At 42.8% G+C, this 20,317-nt stretch overlaps 1 long non-coding RNA gene across 1 annotated transcript in view; it reads left to right on the top strand.

Annotated features, from left to right (window-relative positions):
- The first annotated feature begins 11,790 nt into the window (after window positions 1-11,790).
- LOC106728187 overlaps window positions 11,791-20,317 on the top strand; it is an 18,031-nt gene continuing 9,504 nt past the window's right edge. Inside the window, exon 1 of the long non-coding RNA XR_001364458.1 lies at window positions 11,791-11,877. This is a non-coding gene — a long non-coding RNA (uncharacterized LOC106728187). The remainder of the gene's footprint in view (window positions 11,878-20,317) is intronic.

Below are 20,317 nucleotides of genomic sequence, written 5' to 3'. Positions count from 1 at the left end.
AAATAAGATTTAGCCTAACAGTATGAAAACTGAGTGTAAGTCTTCTTTGAGGGGGTGGAGTGAGAATATGTACAGAACCAGAAGTTTCAATAGGATAAATAAATTAGTGTTTTGACAGGAAGGGATAAAAGCTATCCAACGGATGGTAAAAATACTGCCCCTGTGCCAAACAGTATAATGATCAGTTTTTAATCTGACATTCCTATGTATTTTACATGTTAAATTTATGTACACATATTCCCCTTCCTCTCTTCTGCTCCCCCCACTGCTGACACAAGAAACTAGTAAATTTCCAAATTTCTGACAAGCGCTTATTTTTAGGAGAGACTATCGCTGTTGGTCAAATTAAATCTGAAGCTATAAACAGACCTTAGAGCTTTGCCTGTTCCTGAGAATAACAGGATATCTCCCTCCACCCACGGGCATGGAGACTGTAATTAGCTCATTGTCCCTGAATAGGCACAGAGGAGGCGAAGCTCTCACCCGCTCCTTTCCGGGAGGTCTGGGGCAGGTGTTAATTAATTGAGTAAACTCTACCATCTCCTGGGAACAAGGTTCAGCATAACTTCTGGATCCAAAGGGACACTGAGGAAGAGGATGAAATGCCCTGACCACATGCTCACTGAGGGTCCGCCAAGAAGAGGAAGAAGCCGGAGGCTTCACCTCCCTGCTGCACATTCCTCCTGGCCGGGCTCAGGAGCTTTATGCTACACCCAGCAAACCAAACTATTTATAGCCGCACAATCATTATAAATAAAGCTGTTTATAACATCCAACCTTGGCCCTGCATTAGTTAAATCTGTAGACTGGCAGCTATAAATAACGCTGTTGCATGCTCAAGTGTGACTACTGACTGATACTCCCTCAAATTGTGACAAATAATGACAAGTTTGTTTGACAAACATCCCACTGACATTCATCTGATTTTGAATAAGCGGTGCTGCTTTTTTAATTTGGTCCCTGAGGCCCAGCTTCCTGCGAACTTTCTTTATTCTTTCCCTGTCTCAGCGCCTGCACCAGGAGACTGTCCCGTGTGTCGCTGTTTCCCCCCTAATCACTAGAAGGGATTTGGGGCCATTTAAGGGGAAGCTTATTAAATCCACTGTTTTTCTCATGGGACAGCTCTGCTGTAGGGGCTCTGCATGCGTCGGGGAGTTTTGTTAATGACACCACAGCAATAGAAAGGGGAGAGAAATGTGGGCCAGACTGAGGTATTGGATAAAAGTGGAGAGAGGATCCGAAAGGAAAGGCAGAACTGACCATCAGATTGTTGGAATCTGTCTTCAGGTGGCCCTCAACCTAGAAATGCTAGAAGTGGTTACAAGTGAATCAATGAAAGACAAGAATCCAGACAGAAGGATTTATAGACCGAGACTAGGTTCCCCACAGTTTGGGTTCTGTCACTAGGTGAGCCCACACGAACGTATGTTAGGAGTTACATGCATTCCAGCGGACCTCTGGAACTGTCCACTGGAACTCAGTCATTGTACAGGTGGAAGAATTCAGGTCAGAGAGGCTCCCATTACTAATTAGAGCACAGCTAGCCTAGAACTCAGCTCTGGGCCTCAGGCTACTCCCGGCATCATTGAATTGATATGTGAAATGCATTTGGAACCAGTCCTGGCCGGTGGTAAATGCTCCCTAAGTGGGAGTGCTTTTGTCAGTTCTCGCTGCCAGTCGCCGTCTATATGAACTCATTCATGGGACTCTTACACTGGTCCCCGCCTCCTGTGTTCCATGTCCTCTCTGTCTGACTGAACTCTTATGATAAAGCACTTACACACTCTCACCCCACCACACCCACTTTGCCAATCTCTTCTAAAGAGAGTTTTCAGTCATTTGCTAACCATACAGCTTTAATCATAAAACCGGCTCGCAAAGCTATCATTCAGAATTGAAGGTCAGATAAAGAGCTTCACAGATAAGAAGAAGCTAAAGGAGTTCATCACCACCAAACCAGTATTATATGAAATGCTGAAAGGTATTCTTTAAGAAGAGGAAGAAGAAGAAAAAGGTAAAGATAAAAATTATAAACAACAAATAGATATCTATCAACAAGTGAATCTAAAAATCAAATGAATTAAAAATCTCATGAACAGAATAAACTGGTGATTATAATAGAATCAGGGGCATAGAAAGTGAGTGGACTGACAATTCTAGGGGGGAAAGGGGTGTGGGGATGCGGGAAGAGACTGGACAAAAATCGTACACCTATGGATGAGGACAGTGGGGGGGTGGTAAGGGCAGAGGGTGGGGTGGGAACCGGGTGGAGGGGAGCTCTGGGGGGAAAAAAGAGGAACAACTGTAATAATCTGAACAATAAAGATTTATTTTTTAAAAAAAACCTCTCGCCAGCTCCCCCATCTCCCTGCGCAGGCTGAGCTACAGTAAGGAGGCATCACTCTCAGGGTCTACAGCACAGAGCCCCCACCTGGGAGCGAACATCTCCTTAAATTTGTTCCCTATGTGCCTCACTTGCCTTGCCCTGGTCCCAGTCCTGCTCCCTCCTCCCCCAGAATAATCCACCAGTTAGTCCCCATGTCTGTCAAAATGACAACAGACTTGCCACCCTGGCTGACAATGTGCTCAGTGACTGGTCCCACCCACTTCTCCAGTCCAAATCCATACTTTATCCTATAGTAGACTCCTCACCCTTCCCAGAACACACATCCTTAGAGAATTTCCTGCTCCCTCTGGCAAGGATGCCCTCCCTTTACATTGCAAAACCCTGACCATCTTTCAAGACGTATTGCAAATGCCTGAGGAAGCCCTTGCTGATTGATCAGGCAGCTGTGATGTTCTTTCCTTGGAATCCCCATTACCCTATTTATATGTCTCTTTCAGCACTCGTCTGTCTTAATCCTCCCTTACAGTTATTTGTGAACATGCTTATGTTTAATCCTCTTTTCTAGTGCTAAGAGGAAACGCTTAATCATTTTGGTATCAGCATAGTGTATATCTAGAAAAGGGTGAAGCATTTTAAAAGTCTACTTTCTAAAAGTACAAGCAAAAGCAAAAACAAAAAAGATGTTGAAAGTGATAAATGACAATATCAACTAGTGAACACTTGCTAAGATGTGTACATAAGTAGCAAAACCTGTAATGGATCCAAGTGATTTGCAGCAGCACCTTCTGCAGCTCCAGGAAGGTGACAGGAGGATGTCCACCCGGCACATGTGCACAGATACTCACAAAGTACTGAGAGAACTGGAACTGAAAGAAGCCGAATAACTGTGCAGTCAGGCAGTTTAACAAACTGAAGGATAAAAAAGGCAAGTATCTAATCAACCCATCAGTCAGCCAACCATCACACATTTATTTAGAGCCTGTGATGTCTATGACATAGAACTACTCTTAAAGAATGGATGTTTTCCCTGCCTTCTGGAATTAACAATCAGCTCTACTTTCTACATTTCATCCCTACTCTTTCAGTTTTCACAGTACTAAGTATAAGACACATGGAAGTCCAAGTCTCCAATTTGGCTGCCCCCAATGTTTTTTTTAATTGATTGATTGATGAGAGAGATGGGGGGGGGGAGGAATTTGTTGTTCCACTTATTTATGCATTCATTGGTTGACTCTTGTATGTGCCCAGACCAGGGGATCAAACCCGAAACCTTGGTGTATCGGGACAATGATCTAAACTACTGAGCTACCCAACCAGGGCCTGGCACCCAAGTTCCTATCACTATGGTGAGAAAATTTGCCAAGCTTTGCCAGGCCTCCCAGTGGGCTCCCATCCATTTCAGCTCTGGCCATCAGCCTCCCGCAGCCTGCCAAGATCCTGGGGTGTTTGAAGCCCCTTAAAACTCCATGGACACAGGGCAGAACTTTCCACATCAGAACTAACCCATCTCCGGAGGAGAAGCAGATGAGAAAACTTCAGCTGACAAGCTAACCACCGAAGAGGAAAAGTACAAACTGAACACTCCTCAACAAGCCAGTCCTCTTTCTTTCTCAAAAGAGAAGGAAGGCGCCAGGCAGGAGTGGGGCTTTAGGTGCCTTTGTGCTGTTCCATATTAACACAGTCACACTTTGCTATGCAGATGTCACTTCCAATAAACACCAGGGCTTTCCCCGGCCGGGGCTTTAATTGAAGGGATTGTTACTGTTGGTGAATGGCTAGGGAAATGATTAATGCAAAGCCAACCACTTCATAAATGCCTGCTTTGTGAGCGGTCCCAGTGTCCTGGGGACCGCGACTCCTGTGGTCAGCACAGCCCCAGGACTCCGCGTCAGCAAATGATATTTATTATCCCGGTCAGTCCCTTTCTGAAACCACCAGGAGAACCAGGCCTCACCTGGAGCCGGAGGGGGCACAGCCAACCCTCCTCCAGTTTCTCTGGGGCTGAGCATGCAGTGCAGGTAAATCTCCACCCTCCAATCTGCTGGATGTTTCACGCATGGCCTGACTTAGTTTTTGAAGGAAGGCTTTTTTTGGAAGTCATAAAGATGGAAACAGGAGTGTAAGCAGATAAAAAGTTTTTCTCATACCACCCCTTCCCTAAGGTTGTTAGTTGAGCTCTATGCAGATACATGAACACACACACACACACACATACACACACATACACACACACACACACACACACACAGTTTCTCAGATCTGCATTACTCACAGTTTTCACCTAATTTAAAAATCAGTTTCGATTTGAATGCAGCAAATGGGCTCTTCAGGTAACTGAATTCCTAGGAATATAGACTGAAAAAGGAAATTATAAGTGAATGTGCCAAGCCCTCTGCTTAATGTGTACACACCTTATTGAATACACCCAGGTTAGGTGAGTTCATTTTCCATCAGAAAATTGGCCCCAGGTTCTACTGAGGTAGCATGTCCAGGCCCACTTCTGTTTCTGCAGTCTCCTCAGTCTAAACTGCGATGGATGCTGTCCTGAAAACTCCCTATAGGCTTAAAAAATAAAAAAGGCTATAATGTTCCCAATGTTAACAGTGATGGAACTGAGGATGGCTTGTTGTTTTTTTAATTTTTATTTGTTGTGGCATGTAAATGTTCTAGAGTATGGGTATGTGTGTTATATTCAATAAACAATGTATGATGTAAAAAAAGAATTATTTTAGTTTCATAAAATCCCTCAAGATCCTGAGGTTTACTTGGGCAGCTTTATCTGATTTTACAGAAGTGGTAGTTTGGTCTTGAAAATTAGCCCGAGTTATAAAAGACAGAGACTATGACATTCTCTGAAATTGGATCCTAAACCACGGGTTTCTGTGTAACCTGAATGATCAAGCAGTAAGTAAGGAAGTTTATCCTTGGAAACTCTATTCTCCCCTTTCCATGTTGTTATCTTTCTTTCCATACCCCTGCCACCCTTGCAGTTCCCATTACCTCTCCTGTTTTACTTTGTTTTTTTTTATTCTTCCTTTTACTTAAAGCAGACTCTGAGTCTGGTACCAGTCATTGACACTTTAGTATGAATTAAAATAATCAGAATTTATTTAGCTTCAGTGTTATAAGTACATATTTACATTTTAATTCTAAATCCAATTGTATAATTAAAGATATTGGCTAATGAACAAAAGAGGTCATCACCTCTCTGCATCTCTGAAGTCAAATATCTAGGTTCCTGGCTCTGTTTATGGGAAAGGCAGGCCCTGGGACCAGTCACATGACTGACTGCACTAAATGCCACTTTAATTATAAAAATCACCATTTAGTATCTCTGTCCCTTTAAAACAGCACACACTCCAGGGATACTGCTAAATATGGGGATGGCTGAAAACATGTGTCATCTGCAAAAATATTCACGGGCCCAGGGTTTTTGACAAACAATATTCTTTACTCTTACTTGTAAAATTGTATTTGCTACGCATATGTTGAGTATGTATACGAAGTGTCTGATAAATAAACATGAGTAATGATTTTGAGTGCTAGATTTTGGAAACAGATTTTTAAAAGTTATCCCAGAGAAGTTAAATGACTGGTCAAGGTAGGGCGTGAATGAGAAAAGAGGGTTTCTGATTCCTTGCCTGGGCTCTTCTTGCGTCAACATTGTCTAATTCAAGTCCCAGGCAAATCTAACTACCTCTTGCTGATAGGAAGCTTCAGACTGGCCCTTCCACGGTTCTCTTTCTTGGCAAATAGGCTAAGAAATAAGGCTGAATGAGCAAACCACATTTCTGGGCCTCCTGAGCCTTTTCTACTTATCAGACCATGCTCTGCAGATAAAATGACAATACAGAAAAAAGGAAAACTTAGGAATAATCATTAGTTGTTGCTGCCTTTTCCATCATTCTAATCCATAGCACAGTGTGCTTGATCCCTGGTCATCCACATATTGTCCAAGACCAAAAGAGAAAGAGAGGCAAGACCACTAGGCAGCTTTACAGGGGACCACCCCTTAGGCAGTGCTTCCCAATAGAAATCCACCTCCCCAGGAAGCAGGGTGAATTAGTGGTGGTCTTCTAATATCCACAGGTGAATAGTCAACAGTTGACTCTGCACCTGTGTAGTTAGATCTGGGGTTACCTTCCATCATGCCCCACGTGGACAGCATCTAGGCACCTTAGTCATTGTGTACTCTGTATCTTTACCACATTACCCTGTCTGCTGTCACCTAAAGCCAAAATAAGGTCTTGGCCTTGACTCACCAACGTATGTTACATCAAGAATCCAAATACTTGCCATTTATAGATTTGTTTATTTACTCAGCTAAAATATGGTAGGTGGTTACTATGCACCAGGCACTGGACCAGGTTCTTGCTCTATAAAGAAACCGGACACACAACTCTTGATTTTGATAAGCTAACACGACAATCAGAAAGAAAGGGACAAATGACAGAGAGCCAAGTTAACTTATACCCAGATAGATAAATGCCTGTTAACTCTTTAAGACGCAGATCTGACTTTGCCCTCTGCAAACGGCTTCCTGGTCATCTGTAGGCAAGGACATGCTTCTTCTTCTATGCCCTGATAATTTGGGGGTTGTTTCTAGGCTACAAAATTTCTCATACTGTTAAAGTTACTTCTAGGCACCTCTGCTTCATTCTTTAGATTATTGTGAAAGAGAAAGAGTAAAGGGAGAAAAGGCAGAAACTGTTACTTAACATCTTCAAATATCCACAATATCTGGGACTTTTCAGATGAATGAATGAAGGAATGAATGAATGCATTTACAAGCTCTCTTGTCCTCTACATAGATTTCCTTGACCCAAATGTATGACCATCAGTCCAGACAAGAAGTAAATTTCCTCATGCTCCATAATATGTAGAGTGTGGTTATTTCTAGGCCATTAAACAAACATACAGAATCTGAAGAAGTGAAAGCCTCATCTCACTCAGTCAACAGCACTATTTTGCTGTCTTTGTTTCTGTTTCTCCAGGATCATAATTAAAGTATGTGTGAGCATGTGTGAGTGTGGGTGTGTGCGGCATCCTCAATAACAGGTGTCCCTCCAGTAGGTCTCAGTGATGATGGAGGGCATGGAGGGGTGTGCCAGGAAGATGGGGAGAGGTGGCCTGCCAAAACCAATCACATTAAATCTTAACGCTCATTCAGGGCCTGTCACTGGAGGAGAAATCTGATGAACACCCGAATGTCAGGGTGTTAATAGCATCTGTTAAATGGCTTGTAAATGTGATTGTTGAGAATTTGACACAGAAATGACACTGTCTACAATCAAAGCAAGGCAGGCTTGGCTTCAAGCCAGCTTCTTCCAAGTCCCTTCACCACGTCAGGCCAGGTGGATGTGGGTTTTGCTGCTACCTGGCCTGGTCCTTTTCCATCATTGTGAGCTTTTTCTCTCTGATTTGTAATGTTTCTTCTAAGAAAAGACTAGTAATCTCTTTACAAAAGATGTATAGTGTCATAATTTTTGCCTGTTCTTACAAGTGAGATTTCTAGCAGCAATAAAGAGAGGTGGGGTTTTTTTTTGTTTGTTTTGTTTTGTTTTTAAGAAAGAAAAAAAAATAGTATACATAGGGTCTGGTACTTTCACGGGTGGTCTTTGAATATATCCCCCATGGATGAGAGGGGGCTACTGTAGTCCTTTTTCTTAGGAATAAACTTTTCATGGATATCCTATTCTACCCTCTCCTATATTTGGTAGAAAGGGTATACGCATAACAGAAAATGTTTCATATTGATTTAAACATCCACAGGATGAATCTATTTCATTGCATATCCAGGCAGCAATCATAGATTCAGTTACAGACCTTGGAAGTAATCTACCAACCTTCTCAGGGTAAAGTTGAGGAGATTAATTTTCTCCTGCAAAGTAACTGAGCTACTTTTAGGTGGACTGGACAATAGCCCAGGTTACTGATGGTCAATCCAGCACACCGTTTAGCATCCCCCATTTGTCTTCAGTAACGAGAAACACAGGCTGCTCTTGATGTCCGCTGGGTCTGCGGACATCTCTGACATCCTCTGTTATGTGCCACCCCTGTCTCTGAAGAGGGGATGCTGGGATCTCCAAAGTGCCACGTAAGCCCCCACCCGTGTAGGTGAGGACCGAGTCCCCATGAGGCAGAGTGACCTCAGGCTGGACAGCACAGGACACCGCAGGGAACAGGCAGCCCAAACTAACTCGTTATCATTGTTTACTTGGGAGGACAAAACTTTGCCTGCCCGGGTCCTTTTCTTTCAACCCCGGGTGCTGACAAAAAATGATTTCTCAAAGGCCTGGCTTAGAAAAATGACAGTCCTTCCCATCTCCACTCTGTTTGCCACTGAGGTGCTTCTCGCTCTTCAGGTGCAAAGACCTGAGGTACTTTCCTGGTCGACTGAAGTGCTGGCTGCAGTGCCTGCTCCTGTCTTCCTTCTGCAATTGTGGTAAATGATGTGCTCCTGCTACTGCAACTCTTTAGCCCGAGTTGGAACTTGTTTCTGCTCCTCAAAGGCCCTGGAGATTAAGATCCCTCCTCCTCCTGCTTCCCTAGCCTCTCTCGACAATTCAGTTCCTGCCCCCTAGGCTCCGCCAACAGGACTCTTTCACCTCGCCTTTGCCCTGTCTCTTCTTTCCAGTGCTGCGAGCCAAGCTGTGTGTGCTGGGTTTAATGGCTTTTCTTGAAGTTAGGTTACCCTCCGCATTCTCATTCGTCTCCTAGGGCTGCCATAACACATTACCGTGAACTTGGCAAGGCTTACAACAACAGACATTTACTCTCTCGCAGTTCTAAAAGCCACACCCCCTCTGAAGGCTGCACAGGAGAATCATCCTTGCCTCTGGCAGCTTCTGGTGGCTCCAGGCGATCACTGGCTTATGGCTGGATGATTCCAGTCCCTGCCTCCGTCTTCTCACATGGCCGTCTCCTCGTCCCTCCGTGTGATCTCTTTCTGTCTCTATAAGGGCACTTGTCATTCACTGGCTTATGGCTGGATGATTCCAGTCCCTGCCTCCATCTTCACATGGCCATCTCCTCGTCCCTCCATGTGATCTCTTTCTGTCATAGGGGTTAGGGCCTATCCAGATAATCAGGGTAATCTCATCTTGAGATCTTGAACTTAATCACTTCTGAAAAGGTCCTTTCCCCAAGTAAGACTGCGTTCACAGGTTCTCAAAGTAGGATATGAGTGTATCTCTTTGAAGTCCATCACTCAACCCATACACCCTCCTCTAAGCAATGCTGTTAGAGACAGGAACGATTCAAGTGTGGAGTGCTGCTTATGCACTGGGTACAGGATATTAGTGCGGCATTGGAGATACAAGACGAGTAAGGCATGGTTTCCACCCTCTAGAAGCTCTTAATCTGGTAAATCAGACAGAAAAGCAAGGCTGATCATTACAATTCAACGTGAAAAAACCACTGGAAAAGCCCCATCCCTCCAGGACTCTGTGGCCCACGTCCCCGGTAACTCCCACATTCCAAGCGGTGTCGCCCTCTTTCTGTTCACACACCACTGCATCTGCTTAACTGGAAAAATGAAAACTGGTGGAGGAACGGGGGTGTCAATGGGAACAAGGGAGATTTTTTTCCCCTGGAGAAATGTTTCTAGGCCACAGACATATCCATCTGAATATTAAAAATAAGGCGGACATTTGGTAAGAACAGAGCACTGGGGCGCAATGTTTCCGAAGACAGAGCGGAGAACATCTCAGAGTCAGAAACGGCTCAGACTTGGACAGAAGTGACGGCTCCCTGAAAAGACCTCCACGTATCTGTGCACAAATCAACAGCCTGGATGAATGCCAGGAAGCAAGCGCACTCCTTCGCTGTGGAACTGTTTAAACATCTTAACGCCGTGGTTATGCAGGGCTGTGTCTGAGCTCCCATGTGAGACCTCGCCTGTGTAGCGCTCTGCACAGGAGATGGCCTGCGTTACAGACAGGAACACAGGCAGGCACTTTCTGCCACTTCAAAGAGACAGTCCTAGAGCCTCTTCCTAATTCCCAAGGGGCAGGGAAAGGGATGTGGGATATGGGAGGTGAAATTTCATTCAGGACGATAAGAACGCCAGGTAGAGAGAAATCAAATAAATGTCTTGTCAAGCGATTCTAGAGGATTCCTAGCTCAGAGCAGATATTTCTTTCTGTAGCAAAGCCTTCCGCAATTTAGAAGATGAATTGTGGGTAATATTTACACCCTAGAGATGATCCATACAGATTTAAAGGAGATGGGCAAGTAGGCAATGTGCAGACTTTATTTCTGAATCAAATAAAACTCAATTCTGATTGCTAGAGCAACTCCTTTGCTTTTTTTTTCAAGTAGCATCTTATAGTAAAATGACCTTTCTTCTGATTTTTTTCATAGTCAAGACTCAGTGAATAAGACATAATCGTCCTAAATCAGCCCTTGTGTCCAGTGCCTGCAATTATCTTTAAAAATGAAGTATGTCCTGGAAGAGAGTTTCTAAGAAAACTGGCAAAGGTCCACCAGTTAGCCAAATAAGTTAAAGGCACAACTGCAGAATTTTCTAGAAAGCCACACTGTAGCAACTCTGTCCCGTGAAGAACCTTTTCTGCAGGAGGTAAGTGACAGAAAACACTATGCTGCGGATTCCAATTTTTTGCTCTAAAAGGGACTAATGTTGAATCCTGAGAGTAATATTTTGACAAGTAAAAACAATTATAGTCATAATTATTTTACTATCCTTAGTACCACAAAGGAGACTACTTCCCTACACCTCCTCATACAGCTCAGAAATATTATGAAAGGGGGTGGCCTGGCTAACTCCCAGGTTACACTTTAATAAAAAAAGGATGATTTATACCGACCTTATCTAGCTCATAAAGATCAGGGTGACCCCAGCCAAATACTCAGTTACATTATGCAAGCAAGTTCACCACAAAAATTGGTTTCAATTTATTTCTCCTTCCTAATTCAGTCTACCAGAAAAAGCAAGAAATGCCATCCTTCAAAGAATAGGGCCAAATGCAGATGGTGGATTCTCTCTATTGGTCTCATTTGGGAAGATGTCAGCATGATGCACTGGTTGTTAGCCGAGGAAGCCAAATACTCAGTTACATTATGCAAGCAAGTTCACCACAAAAATTGGTTTCAATTTATTTCTCCTTCCTAATTCAGTCTACCAGAAAAAGCAAGAAACGCCATCCTTCAAAGAATAGGGCCAAATGCAGATGGTGGATTCTCTCTATTGGTCTCATTTGGGAAGATGTCAGCATGATGCACTGGTTGTTAGCCTAGGGCAGTGGTCGGCAAACCCTGGCTCGAGAGCCACATGCGGCTCTTTGGCCCCTTAAGTGTGGCTCTTCCACAAAATACCACGTGCGGGCGCACACGTACAGTGCAATTGAAACTTCGTGGCCCATGCGCAGAAGTTGGTTTTCGGCCTGGACTAGTCTATTTTGAAGAAGTGGCGTTAGAAGAAGTGGGGGGTGTCGGTCAGTCGGGCGACGGGAGACGTAGCACAGGCGGGCCGCAGGATATGCAGCGCTGGGGAGGTACACTGTTTTGAGGTACGTTTGCTGAGGTCGACCCCTTCCAACTTTCCCATCCACACTCGTCTATCTGAAACAAGTATACAAGACGAGTGTGGATGGGAGAGTTGGAAGGGGTCGACCTCAGCGAACGTACCTCAATCAGATTGAGGACGTTTTTTAGCAAAGGCCAGCTTAGGAGTACCCTAATTAAGTTAATAACAATGTACCTACCTATATAGTTTAAGTTTAAAAAATTTGGCTCTCAAAAGAAATTTCAATCATTGTACTGTTGATATTTGGCTCTGTTGACTAATGAGTTTGCCGACCACTGGCCTAGGGTAACCAGCTTATTGGCTCCTGCTGTCCCAGACTTTGTCCATGGTACCTCATCACCTCCCATCCTGCTCCAGGGGTTCCAAATCTCAGGTCCGCTAGTGCAGCTGCACCTCTTGGGTAGCACCGTCCTAAGCAAGATGTGGATGCAGTAAGCAAAGTGCAGGAAGGCTGATTGGTCAGTCCATTTCACCTTACATAGCAGGTTGAATGGAGGCCTCTGTAAAGTATGTCTTGGACCCTGTGAATGTGACCTTACCTGGAAAAGGGGTCTTTGCAGATGTAATTAAGAATCTGGTGATGAAACAGCCGAATAATCCCAGTGGTTCCTACATCCAATGACAAGTGTCCTTATAAGAGACACAGAGAGCAGACACATGGAGAAGAAGAGAAGGCCGTGGAAGATGGAGGAGGACCTTGGAATCATGACCCTATAGCCAGAGAATGCCTGTAGTCACCAGAAGTTGGAAGAGACAAGGAAGGATTTTTCTCCCCTAGAACCTTCTGAACAAGTACCAGGCCCTGCCAACACTTTGATTTTAAACTTTTGGCCTCCAGAGCTGTGAGAAAATAAATTTCTTCTATTTTAAGCCACCCCAGTTCGTGGTGATTTGTTAACAGCAGCCTGGAAAACTCACAAATACTTTACTTCATTTTCAAAGACAAATCACATTCTCATGATACCAAAGGCCTAGTCACACTATTATCAAACTCACTGGTCTGAAACTTGAAACCTCACAGGTTGCTTTCATTTTATAATTGGGCAAATCTCAGATTAATCAATTAGTCAATAAACACATTTAAAACCTACTAATTTTCTGTAGCAAGAAAAAGACAATGGAACTAGAAAATATTGCTAGACATTTGCTTAAGATTTTCACCGCGATGCATTATAAACATAAGTGTGATACATCTTTGAGGTTGTCTGTCCTCAACAACTTAATCTCCTTTCTCTGAAAATCACACCCACATCCACAGAATTAAGCCCCAAGACAGGCTTGGATCGCATGACTACCCTCCACCCCTTATTAGACTGGTTATAATTGACTATGGCAGGGATGGACAATGACCCAAGCTGGACCAATCACACTATCTTTCCTGGGTACTTAAAATTGGGATCAAGATAGCTAACTGGGCTGGGTGGGTACTGGAAGAGAGGTAAACTAAGCAGCTATAAGGCCATCTTCCTGCATTTTTACAGAGAGAGAAAAATGCCAGAGGAAAACAAAGATCAGAAACACAAAGAGGGACCTCCCTGAATTCCTCCTGGCACCCCTAAGCCCTCATTACAATCTCTCAAGAAGCCCTATAGCCCTTAGACTCTGCAACATTCCAATATCCTCTCTACATCTACATTTTTGCTCAAACCAGTTCAAGCTGATTTCTGTTGTTAGAAACCAGGAGAAACTTGATTAAGAAAGACCTAAATGATCACAACAAATAAAACTAATGTATAAAGATTTACATTTCACAATGAACATATGTAGAGATAAATTTATATATATATATTTACAGACAATACATACAGCATTCCTTAACCACCCACAAAATACTTTTGGATCTAAAAATTTAAGAAATTCTTAAGTTTTGCATCCTTGCTTTAAAGAAACTATTAATTTTATTCCACCCATTGCTCACTAAATTAGAATTTAACAAGTGTTTATTGCAGGCATACTAGAGAGGGTTCTGAACAATTTTTTTTGAAAGTCCTTTCTTTCCCTTAAAGTACTTATGACCTAATTAAGAATATAAAATACATACAATGACCTAGTGCCCATAACTCACCTTCTCATAATCACTGGTAGTTTTCAACTTGCATAAATTGAAAACGTCTCTATACTCCATTCATTCACACATTGCACACCAACACCTCTCAACTAGTTTTTGTATGCCAAACTCAGATCTCTATAAATCATCTGAGAATGAACACTTTGAGCTATTGCATGGTGGTGCTGTCAGCCAAGAGATGAGTTTTGGCAGTGTTGCCGTTTTTATCTGCACAGCAATGTTTCTGCAATTATTTGGAAATTTTTATTGCATTTTTCCCCTATGGTTTATAAAAATAAGTGGGGAGATGGAAAAGTGAAAGTACTTAAGTGTCATTCTCATGAACTTAACACAATCGAGAAGCTGGAAATAGGTGAAGGAAAAAAACTAAGAAATTTTGATGAAATTCTGTAAATATATCTTCCAAGAGTAAATGGAAAAGCAGAGATATGGTAGAGATTTAAACTTAAAAAAATTATAAATGTATTGGGGTGACATTGGTCAATAACATTAAATAAATTTCAAATGTGCAATTCTATAATAATCATCTGTTATTGCATGTGTGCTCACTACCCAAAGTCAGGTCTCCTTCTGTCACCATATAGTTGATCCCCTTTACCCTCTTATACCTGCCCCCATGCTCGCTTCACCTCAGCTAACCACCACACTGTTGTCTGTGTCAATGAGATTTTTTATTGTTTGTTTGTTCATCTGTTGCTTCCTGCTTTATATCCCACATATGAGCGAAGTAACATGGTTCTTGTTTCACTTAACATCACACATTTTTATAGGCTTTTGGTAGTGGAATCCCTTCCTCTTCTATTGTTCTTCTTTCCCACACTCCCGTGGAACGGAAGTTTTCAGGAGGGCACTGCTGAAAGAGTAGTAAACCACCTGGAGATCAGCATAGTGATAAGGAAGGCACTTGTTTTCGGCTAACTCACTCCACCCCCTCTTGATAGTTCACTTATTATGCCTTCCTTGTTGTAGGAGCCTTGGTTTAGCCCAATGGTTCTCAACCATAGGTGACACTTTTGCCCCCAGGAGACATTTGGCAATGTCTGAAGATGTTTTGATTGTCACCCTTGGGTGTTGGGGGCACGCTATTGGCAGTTAGTGGGTAGAACTTAGGGATGCTGCTAAACACCCTACATTGAATAGCCCCTTACCACCATAATTATCTGGCCCCAAATTTCAGTTAGAGCTGCCAAAGTTGAGAAAACCATTAGCTCCCAAACTCTGCTCTTGATTGAGGAATTATCTTTCCAGTTTAATACTCCCTGAATGCAGTTAGGTAACCTCTCTCTTGATGGGTTTACCTCTCTAATTTGTGCAGGGTGAGTGACTGCACAGAGATGGATATGGGTTTGGAAAGGAACTAGAGAATAACCATTATTTACTGAACTATGAGCTGTGAGCACTATATGTCGGCCAAGCACTGTTCTAAGAGCTCTACACACAAGACCACATTTAATCCTCATAAGAACCCTAAGAGGTAGATCCCCTATGGTCCTCAGTTTTCAAATGAGAGATCTCAGGCTAAGAAAAGTTACATGAGATGTTAAATTCACAGAGGTCTTGACTGCCCAGCTGAGCCAGGACTGGAATGGAGGGAATCTGACTCAAGAGCCAGATAGACTCCATGGATGCATGAAAAACAGATGAGGTTCTAGCATAGCATGTAAAGGAAAGAAGACAAGGAGAACCAAGAAGAGACACACTTGAGGAGACCAGTGGGTCAGGAACAGGCTTCTTTATGCTGAACTCAGCTGCAGAAGTTACAGGTTTGAGCCCTCGGACTTAACCTTGGGCTTTGCTGTATAACGCTGTCACTTCGTGGCTCTCTAGTGACATGTAGAAAAGAGGCATTTCTCTCCCCTCCCCTCCCCCCGAGACACACTACATTCTTTTAACCCAGAACTTGTTTTGTGCAAAAGCTGCAGAATTGTAAAGAGGAGCAGAAAGCACATGATGTGTTTAAATATGCTGGAGCAATATGCTGACCAGCAAGGTCTGTTTATTAAAATCTTTATGTGGGGTGAAGCTCCATTGAGCTATGTCAGCTGGTTTCTGGAGAGGCCCTGTTTTCAGGATCAGGCTGCTGTTTGTCTTCTTTACTGAGCTGACAGGGGACATTCGGGAGAATACATTATGCCAAAAACATCTGTATTATAGAAAATCAACAATGAAGAGCAACAGCTCCAAATGGAGTTAGTGCTTTGAAAGGCTTTTATCTGTCAATAGATTAAACTGCTATTTTTATCGAAGGAGGAAACCAGAGGAAGTGGAAACCAGTTTGAGAACAGCAGAAACGCCTGCTCATTTCTGCCAAGTTATTTTTGCACGCTCGCTCGGAGGACATAGGGTGGATTTTGTTTTGTTTTGTTTTGTTAATCAATGTTTAAAAAATGGTTAAAGGACTATGTTACTCCAAATTAGAGTGCTCAAGGCTGATTTTTTTTTCTTTTATCACCCCTCCCCTCACTTTGCACTGAAATGCATGCCTCTGAATGAGACACTGTGCTATGGGTTTGCCTCTAATGAAGAACTGGGCCTTCCTATTTAAGACTCAGAGTGCCACAGCACAGCCTGATGTCACAGCAACTAAAGTTGTCACCAACGTCTTCATCAGGTAATAAATTTCTAACATATAGCAAGCACTTACTATGACTAAGTATTTTCCATTTATTATTTCATTTAATCCTCACACTCTATGAGCAAGATACTGTTATGATCTGGGTGTGTGTTTTTTTAGTAACTTTTTATTAAAGTATAACATACATACAGATAATTAACACAAATTTTAAGTATGGGACTCAGTGTATTTCACAAACGGAGCACACCCACGTAACCACCACCCAGAACAAAAACCAGAACTCCTCCAGCCCTCTCCCACCCACACCCAGTCACACTCCCTCAAGGGTAACCACTATTTCAACCTCAAATAACATAAGTTCATTTCACCAAGCTTTGAGCGATATATAGGGGGCATTATACAATAAGTACCCTTTTGTATCTGGCTTCTTTCCCTCAGTATTATGCTTGTGACATTCATTCATATTGTTGTATGTAGTTGTACTGTGTAATTGTATCATGTATTGTATGAGGTTGTAGATTTGTCATCCTTACAACTGCAGAATATTCCAATAAGTGAATATACAACAATTTATCTTTCCACTTTGCTGTTGATGGGTTTTATGCCCCTTTTAAGGTTGAGGTTAAAGTTTATGGTTAAGCCTTAACCAATAAAGAAATTAAAAAAATAAAGTTTATGGTTAAGGTTAAGAACACTGAGACTCAAGAGGTTAAAAACAACTTGCCTCAGTTCACAAAGCTAGTAAATGGTGGATCTGGGATTACAAGTCACGTTGGCCTGACTCCAACGTCCACACTGTATTGCCTTTCAGAAAAGCTAGGTTTGCAGGGACCTCTCCCTGATGGGTCGAAAGATCTTTTGAAGAAATAATTTGGGAGGCCTGTGAGAAGAGGATATGTGAGTAACGTGACATGAGTCCAAATTTGCCCACCTCTACAGAGCTCATTGCCTTTAGACATGTCTCTTTGCCTTTCATTCTCATATATCACTTTCTCCCTTTCCTATTACTTTGATTGACTGTTCCAATAGGCCTATCGGGATCTGAAGCACTGTGAGACTTGACTGAGTAGCAGAGACTGGAAACACACCATTGCACCTGAGACTTAGAGGAGATGTTGTAAGACACATGGTTAGAGAAGCAGCCACAGGAAAGGTGAAGGCTTCAATGAATACATAAGTGAAAGAGGGTGTGGGGCACGTCCAAATTCAGTGTGTATGTGCACACACATGTGTGTATTCTCTAAGTCACATATTGGCTCATTCCAATAGTTTACTATGCTGTTGCCAGATTGCTCCTCTAATAAGAATCAATTTGGCACATTAAGTAAACTGATCAACTAGTAGGATAATTGTATCTTAATTAGCATTTATTTTCTACATGTTTTTAGGAAGAAAGAAAGAAAAACAACACTTTCAAAGAATCATTTAACACTAAAGGAAATATGAATGATTGCTCTCTTCTGAACAACTTGTCCTTCTCAAATGGAGGGAAATCCAGTGAAAAGATTCCATTCAACCCAAAGGAGAGCATCTTAGGCAACAGTTTTGACCCAAGCCTTGCCTCCTTCTCAACCCCTATAATCAGTAATAACTATGGCTAGAGACTCGAGAGCCCAGCCACAGAAGTGCTTGCAGGAACCTCAAGGATGACTTTCAACACTCACTACCTCTCAGCCTAGCTCACTGGAGTGTTTCTGCAGGCAGGCACAGAATTGATCATGACACATTTCTACTAGATTATTTGGCCAGTTTGCACCTGATCACACAGAAAATGCACAGTAATCATGGGCTGATGAACATGACTTGTTAAGCTGGCAGAAATCACTGGGTCAGCTGAGCTGTGGGCCAGTTGTTTCATTTATGTAAACACTGTTGGGGTTTCCAGGTATTATACCAGAAGAAACCCATCTTGCTTTGCAGAGTCTTGAAAATCCTTATCTTCTCTTCTCCACCCTTGCCTGAAGGAAAGAAGAGGGAGGGTGCTAGCACTGGCCAACTATATTTGTGTGCTATGACTGCTGCAACAAGGTACCACAGACTGGGTGGTTTCAGAAACAGAAATGTCTTGTCTCACAGTTCTGGAGTCCAGAAGTCCAAAATCCAGGTGTTGGCAGGGTTGCTTCCTTTTGAGGGCCATGAGGGAAGGATCTCTTCCATGCCTCTCTCCTTGGCTTGTAGATGGCCATCTTTTTGCTCATATTGTTCTCCATATGTGTATGTCTCTATGTCCAAATTTCCCCTTCTTATAAGGACTCCAGTCATATTGGATTAGGGCCCACCTTAAAGACCTGACTTTGACTTCATTACCTCTGTAAAGATTTTATGTCCAACCAAGACACATTTTGAAGTACTGAGGGATTAAGACTTCAACATAGGAATTGAAGGTGGGAACACAACTCAACCTATAGCACTGACTCCTATAAAAATTCCTTCTTCTCTCCCCAACACACAATCAGTTCTGCTCTTCCCAGGATCCAGGTCCACCCACTACATGTTATGATCACAACCAAATAAGCTTACAGAAAAAGAGGAGGTGAACTCAACAGGGCCCCGTTCCAAATTCTTTGTAATCTTCTATTATCTTATCACCATAAGGAATGATGTTTTGGTTGTCAGGGTCTCCTGAGGTCAAAGGAATCAGGTACCAATCCATCTTCTAGTTTTGTTTTCCCCATCCTCCTTCTCACACCCGATGGTCTCAGCACAGGACGGACCCCTCTCATCACTCCATGCAGGTTCATCCTTCCCTCCCTTTGCTGATGCCACTCCAGCTCCTTTCACGTCTCTCTCTGCAGCATGAGCAGTCTTTTAAGATCTCACTCAATTTATGTCTTCTGTGACAGCTGCTTCTCACTCACATCATCTGAACAGACAGCATCTTGTCCCAGTTTGTTTTACATGATTTGATGAAGGAAGAGGGAAGGGTACTTTCTCCTTCTATCAGCAATTTTTCAGTAGCTCAAAATAGCTGTCACTGACAGCCCAGTTCGATGTCTCGATTTCTTGGGGCCACAAATTTCTCTTCCAGGTATCCTGCCTTTGAAGCTGCTGTCAGGCAAGCAGAGATTGAACAGCTTGCTCGCAAGGATCCTAGACTGTCCCTCTTTTCTGATGGGTACAAGAATCCAGGGGATTTCACCTGTGGTTAAATGAGAGGGGAGTCAGTGTTTGATTTTCATTTTCCTGCAGGAAATATCATTTTTAAAAAAATTCTGTTTGTCTCCAATCTTATTTCTCATGAAGTCTTTCCCTTCAAATTGATCTTCAATTTCAAGAAGCTTCTTCATCTGCTCAGAATCCTATAAGAATTCCTTGTGCTTAATTTGAAAGCAGAATCAAATCGTTGAAAACCATGGACATAGAAAGAAAGAGACATACTGTTGGGAATGAGTCTTACAGGTGTTAAATTTGGCTTCATTTAAATTTTTTAAAACTTTTTAACTTATTTTAATTCAGGCGTAGTTGGTATATAATACTATGTTATATTAATTTCAGATGTACAATATAATGATTTGACATTTCTGCATGGTGACATGATTGCTACAATTTGTGGGGCGATCACATTATCCTATCTAATAAAGAAGGAATATGCTAATTGACCCTCGCACCATCACAAAGATGGTGGCACCCACAGCCAATAAGGAGGGAATATGCTAATAGACTGCCACACCCTCAAAGATGGCGGTGCCCAGTCCCCTCAGCCCTGCCGGGGTGGCAGGCATGCAGCAAGGCCTGCCTCCAGAGTCTCCCTGTCCCCTCAGCCCTGCCTCCCCCGCCCCC

The sequence above is a fragment of the Myotis brandtii genome, unplaced genomic scaffold (genome assembly GCF_000412655.1).
Source record: "Myotis brandtii unplaced genomic scaffold, ASM41265v1 scaffold56, whole genome shotgun sequence".
Classification (NCBI taxonomy): Eukaryota; Metazoa; Chordata; class Mammalia; order Chiroptera; family Vespertilionidae; genus Myotis; species Myotis brandtii.
Note: the sequence above shows the minus strand (reverse complement) of the source record. Positions and strands in the feature narration are given on the sequence as shown.